The sequence below is a fragment of the Somniosus microcephalus genome, chromosome 16 (genome assembly GCF_052327205.1).
Source record: "Somniosus microcephalus isolate GS21.2 chromosome 16, FLI_Smic_1.0, whole genome shotgun sequence".
Lineage (NCBI taxonomy): Eukaryota > Metazoa > Chordata > Chondrichthyes > Squaliformes > Somniosidae > Somniosus > Somniosus microcephalus.
The window spans coordinates 94,415,477-94,421,534 of record NC_141002.1 but is presented as its reverse complement, the minus strand read 5'-3'; positions in this window follow the sequence as shown (position 1 = coordinate 94,421,534).

Below are 6,058 nucleotides of genomic sequence, written 5' to 3'. Positions count from 1 at the left end.
TCCCTAATTTCCCTCGTTATCCACGGTTGAGTCACCTTTTTAGGTTTATTTTTATGCCAAACCGGTATAAACATGTTCTGGAATTCTTCCATTCTATCTTTGAATGCTTGCCATTGTCTATCCACTGTCAATCCCCCCAGAAACACCACCCAATCAATCTTACCCAATTCCCGTCTCATACCCTCGTAATTCCCTTTATTTAAGTTCTGGACCTTAGTCTCTGATTCAATTTCCTCACTCTCCATCTCGACTGAGAGCTCGATCATATTATGATCGCTCTGACCCAAGGGGCCTCGTACAAGAAGATTGCTGATAAGTCCCTTCTCATTGCACAATACCCAGTCTAAAATGGCCTGATCTCGAGTCGGCTCCTCGACATATTGGTCCAGATAACCGTCCCGAAAACATTCCAGGAATTCCTCCTCCTCAGAATTTTTACTAATTTGGGTAGTCCAATCAATATGTAAATTAAAGTCACCCATGATGACAGCTGTGCTCTTATCGCACGCTTCTCTAATTTCCCTTTTTATGCCTTCCCTCACCTCCATATTACTATTTGGAGGCCTATATATCACACCCACTAACGTTTTCCTCCCCTTGCTATTTCTCATTTCTACCCATACAGATTCCGTTTCATCCGAGTTAATATCCTTCCTTTCCATTGCATTAATCCCCTCCTTTACCAGCAATGCTACCCCACCTCCCCTACCTTTTTGCCGATCCTTCCTAAATATTGTATATCCCTGGATGTTAAGTTCCCAGCCTTGCCCACCCTGCAGCCACGTTTCTGTAATCCCAATCAAATCATACTTGTTTACCTCTATTTCCACAACTAATTCATCCACCTTGTTCCTAATGCTTCTAGCATTAAGATACAAAGCCTTCAGGCTTGCTTTTTTCACACTCTCATTATGAATTAGTTTGGCCCTTTGTGTTTCTCTCCTTTGCTTGTTGCTTCTCACCTTTCTACCATCTATTTCTGACTTCATATGACTTCCCTCTTTTCCACTACCTAGGTTCCCATCCCCCTGCCAAATTAGTTTAAATCCTCCCGAACCGCCCTAGAAAATATTACCCCGAGGACATCGGCTCCCTCACAGTTCAGGTGTAGACCGTCCCCTTGGTACAGGTCACTCCTCCCCAAGAACTGGTTCCAATGCCTCAGGAATTTAAATCCCTCTCCCTTGCACCACTGCTCAAGCCACGTATTTAGCTTATCTATCTTACTCTCTCTAAACTTATTAGCTCGTGGCACTGGTAGCAATCCAGAGATTACTACCTTTGAGGTCCTACTTTTCAATTTAGCTCCTAACTCCCTAAATTCAGCTTGTAGGACCTCCTCCCTCTTTTTACCTACATCGTTGGTACCTACATGTACCACGACAACTGGCTGATCCCCCTCCCCCTTCAGAATGCTCTGCACCCGCTCCGAGACATCCTTGACCCTTGCACCAGGGAGGCAACATACCATCTTGGAGTCTCAGTCTCGGCCACAGAAACTCCTATCTATCCCCCTTACAATTGAATCCCCTATCACTATAGCCCTATCCCTCTTTTTTCCGCCCTTCTGTGCAGCAGAGCCAGTCATGGTGCCCTGAACCTGGCTGCTGGTGCCTTCCCCTGATAAGTCATCTCCCCCAACAGTACCCAAAACGGTAAACCTGTTTTGGAGGGAGATGACCGCAGGCGACTCCTGCACTACCTTCCTGCCTTTACCCTGCCTTTTGGTCACCCATTTACTGTCTGAGCTAGCCTTTACCTGCGGTGTGACCAAATCACTGAATGTGCTATCCACAAGATCCTCAGCATCGCGTATGCTCCAGAGTGAGTCCATTCGCAGCTCCAGCGCCGCCATGCGGTCCGCTAGGAGCTGCAGCTGGACACACTTCCTGCACACATAGTTGTCAGGGACAGTGTCCCTGATTTCCCACATGGCACAGGAGGAGCATGGCACGGGTCCGAGCTGCCCTTCCATGACTTAACCCTTACAATACCCTTTTATTTACTACGATTTAGCTTAATTATTGAATTCTACTTAGAATAAGTTTGTGAAAGTACTCACCAACCAGTCACCTACCTGTTTTCTGGTGTTGTATTTTCACTGCCGCCTCCTGTCCTGGAACCTTTTCCACCTAGGTTAGGCTCCTGAAATAAAATAAATTGAACCTACCTTTTCAACTTCCCCTAACCCCTAAAAGGTTAGAGGAGGTGGAAGGGTGGGAGACACTACACTGTAGTGTTTCGGGTTTAGCAACAGCTCCACCTATATAAGAGTTACTGGCCTCCTGCTCTCCTGATTGCACCAGCTGTGAAAGAAAAAGCCCGCGAAAGGTGAGCTTTTAAACTCTCCCGCCTCGGGCTGCTTCCGCGCAGGTCCGCTGCTCCTCCGGTCTCGGGGCTGTGGGCCTCGGTGCCTCTGACTGCTCCCTCTCAAGCCTTTAAGCTCTCCCACCTCGGGCTGCTTCCGCGCAGGTCCGCTGCTCCTCCGGTCTCGGGGCTGTGGGCCTCGGTGCCTCTGACTGCTCCCTCTCAAGCCTTTAAGCTCTCCCGCCTCGGGCTGCTTCCGCGCAGGTCCGCTGCTCCTCCGGTCTCGGGGCTGTGGGCCTCGGTGCCTCTGACTGCTCCCTCTCAAGCCTTTAAGCTCTCCCGCCTCGGGCTGCTTCCGCGCAGGTCCGCTGCTCCTCCGGTCTCGGGGCTGTGGGCCTCGGTGCCTCTGACTGCTCCCTCTCAAGCCTTTAAGCTCTCCCGCCTCGGGCTGCTTCCGCGCAGGTCCGCTGCTCCTCCGGTCTCGGGGCTGTGGGCCTCGGTGCCTCTGACTGCTCCCTCTCAAGCCTTTAAGCTCTCCCGCCTCGGGCTGCTTCCGCGCAGGTCCGCTGCTTCTCCGGTCTCGGGGCTGTGGGCCTCGGTGCCTCTGACTGCTCCCTCTCAAGCCTTTAAGCTCTCCCGCCTCGGGCTGCTTCCGCGCAGGTCCGCTGCTCCTCCGGTCTCGGGGCTGTGGGCCTCGGTGCCTCTGACTGCTCCCTCTCAAGCCTTTAAGCTCTCCCGCCTCGGGCTGCTTCCGCGCAGGTCCGCTGCTCCTCCGGTCTCGGGGCTGTGGGCCTCGGTGCCTCTGACTGCTCCCTCTCAAGCCTTTAAGCTCTCCCGCCTCGGGCTGCTTCCGCGCAGGTCCGCTGCTCCTCCGGTCTCGGGGCTGTGGGCCTCGGTGTTTTTGTTTCTATTGCCTCTCCTGATTCTTCCTACCAAAATGTATCACTTTGCACTTTTCTGCGTTAAATTTCATCTGCCACCGTCCACCCATTGCACCAGCCTGTCTATATCTTCCTGAAGTCTATCACTATCTTCCTCACTGTTCACGATACTTCTAAGTTTTGTGTCATCTGCAAATTTTGAAATTGTGCCTTGTACACCCAAGTCCATGTCATTAATATATTTCAAGAAAAGCAGTGGTCCTAGTACCGACCTCTGGAGAATACCACTGTACACGTCCGAAAAACAACCGTTCACCACTACTCTCTGTTTCACGTAGCCAATTTCGTATCCATGATAAGGGGGAAAAATTGGGTTACTTTGTGCCTCCTGTTAGCGCCCCCCTAACGGGGTGCAAAGCCCCGAGCGCGACAACGCTACCGCCTCCCGCGAAACCCAACGGGAGGTTAGCGGCGGCGGCAGCTGGTAGCGCCCCGCTGTGCCTCCGGCGATGACGCCATCGCTGTGCCAGCGCCCCGCTCGCGCTCCGGCTGCAAACTTGGGTCGTGCCCCCTATCAGCGGACGATGTCCGGCAGGGTCAGGGTGGCTTCTCCTCTTGAGTGCCGGGCTGTTTTCCCGGCACTCCCTGCTCCCCGGTGGTCCAGCAGGGCCCACGGTGCACGCTGCACTAGGCCCCTCCCTTTTAATCGGGGAGGGAGGTCTGCAATACCGCGGCGCTACGTGCCGACACGTGTGGCGCTGTTGCACATAGCGCTGCGATATTCACTTGTACCGTCCCAGGAAGGAGGGGAATGCTTCCTGTAGCGCCCCGCCTGCTGCTTGGGGCACTACCACTGAATTTACGGCGTAGGGGCGCTATCTTTTTCGGGGTGCTGGCGAAGTTAGTGCCCCAAAGGGGGCGCCACTGAACTTTTCCCCCTATATGTTTCAATGAGATCACCTCTCATTCTTCTAAACTCTACGGAATATAGGCCTATAGATTAGCTGCATTCCTCAAATTTGCACCGGATTGACACCTTCTATACAGAGCCCTCAGTAATACTTTGACTAATGGAATTATATCACAAGCCTGCCAGCTCTTACCACACACCCTCTTCCTGTGCTGCTCTCTGTGTTTACCACAGAGTTCCTGGCTGCGACTTTCTGCTCCCACCGGGGCACTGATGGATGATGACTTGGAGAAAACGCTGGTAAAGTAGAGCTTCCCGTTGTTTCTCTCTGCCTAACACGAACGATGCTGAGCTGAGGGGCCCTCTTCTCTTACTTTGGGATATAAAGTGAATCAGAGCCCTTTGTGTGTCCTCCACTTAGACCAGAGATATTCTGAGCAATTCCCAAGGACCCAAAAATAAAACGCAGTGGAACCCAGTTATACTGCAGGTTACTAGTCCTGCAAGTGGAGGAGAAGCATCCGGGAAGGCGCCGAACACCTCGAGTCTCTTCGCCGGGAGCAAGCAGAAGTCAAGCGCAAGCAGCGCAGGAGCGCACGTCAACCCAAACACCCCACCCACCCGCCCCTTCAACCACCGTCTGCCCCACCTGTGACAGAGACTGTAGGTCCCGCATTGGACTAATCAGCCACCTGCGAGCTCATTTTTAATGTGGAAGCAAGTCATCCTCGGTTCCGAGGGACTGCCTAAGAAGAAGAAGAGTTCTGCATATAATAGCATTGCTGCACTAGCAATTACGATGTAAAAAGCAAAGCCAGGACGTATTACCATTTCAATTTGTAATAACGTTTCAGTCCTTACTGATCTATAGGAATTTCCATATTCAGTAGGAAAGTTAAATAAGTCTCCACATGTGATCATAGAATTGTCATTGCTAATCCTAATCAGGAAGATTTTGTGTTGTGTTGTTCTTCTGATAATTTTTAAAAGGAAGTCGCTGACAACCCCAAGTTCTAAGATGCTGTTGGGGCTCCTCTACCGGAGGATTTCTCCCTGGTGTCCTGACCAATGTTTATCCCTCAACCAACATCACTAAAACAGATTATCTGGTCATTTATCACGTTGCTGTTTGTGAGAGCTTGCTGTGCGCAAATTGGCTGCCGCGTTTCCCACATTACAAAGAGTGACTACACTCCAAAAGCACTTGATTGGTTGTAAAGCGCTTTGGGGCGTCCTGAGGTCATGAAAGGCGCTATAGAAATGCAAGTTCTTTCTTCTTTCAATATCTAGTTAAGCAACTGTCAGTCTACGCTTCACTGGATCATCAACCTCACCAAACATTAAAGCCCTCCACAAAGTAAGGCCAAGAAACTTGACAGAAGTTATACTTTTAAAAAAATTGAATCTCCCTCTGTGGGCTCACTGATCCCTGGTCTGTCCTGATTCCCTGATGGTTTACTGGGTAAAGGCACTTCAGTCGGTGTGTAGCTCTCTCTCTCGCTCTCTCGATACAGGCCTTTGTCCGGACAATCTTCTCTGCGCTAGCAATCAACGCGTCACACTGTACCTGTAAACGAAGCGTGCTGTCCTCACATGGTATCACAGGGTACAGCATGTGTACTTTTTGAAAAAGGATAATGGCCCAGAAATTCGGGTCGGGGGCTTCCCGCGGGTGCAAGCCTCCGACCTGCACTTACCTAGCGCGCCAGCCGTTGAGCTGTGGGCCCGCGTGGGATTCCGATCCTGGGCCTCCTCCAGCTGCTGGCGCGCAGTGCTTGCGTATCCCAGGGGCGCAGTTAGTTTGAAGCATCCCCTGGGATCACGTGAGCCATGGAGAGCCAATGGTAGCAGGGAATGCCCATTCATAAATTTGACAGGAAGAGCTGTCAAACCTATAAATACTATAAGCCCCAAAACATCACTAAAACTTCAAATAATTTTTTTTTAAAGATCACATTTT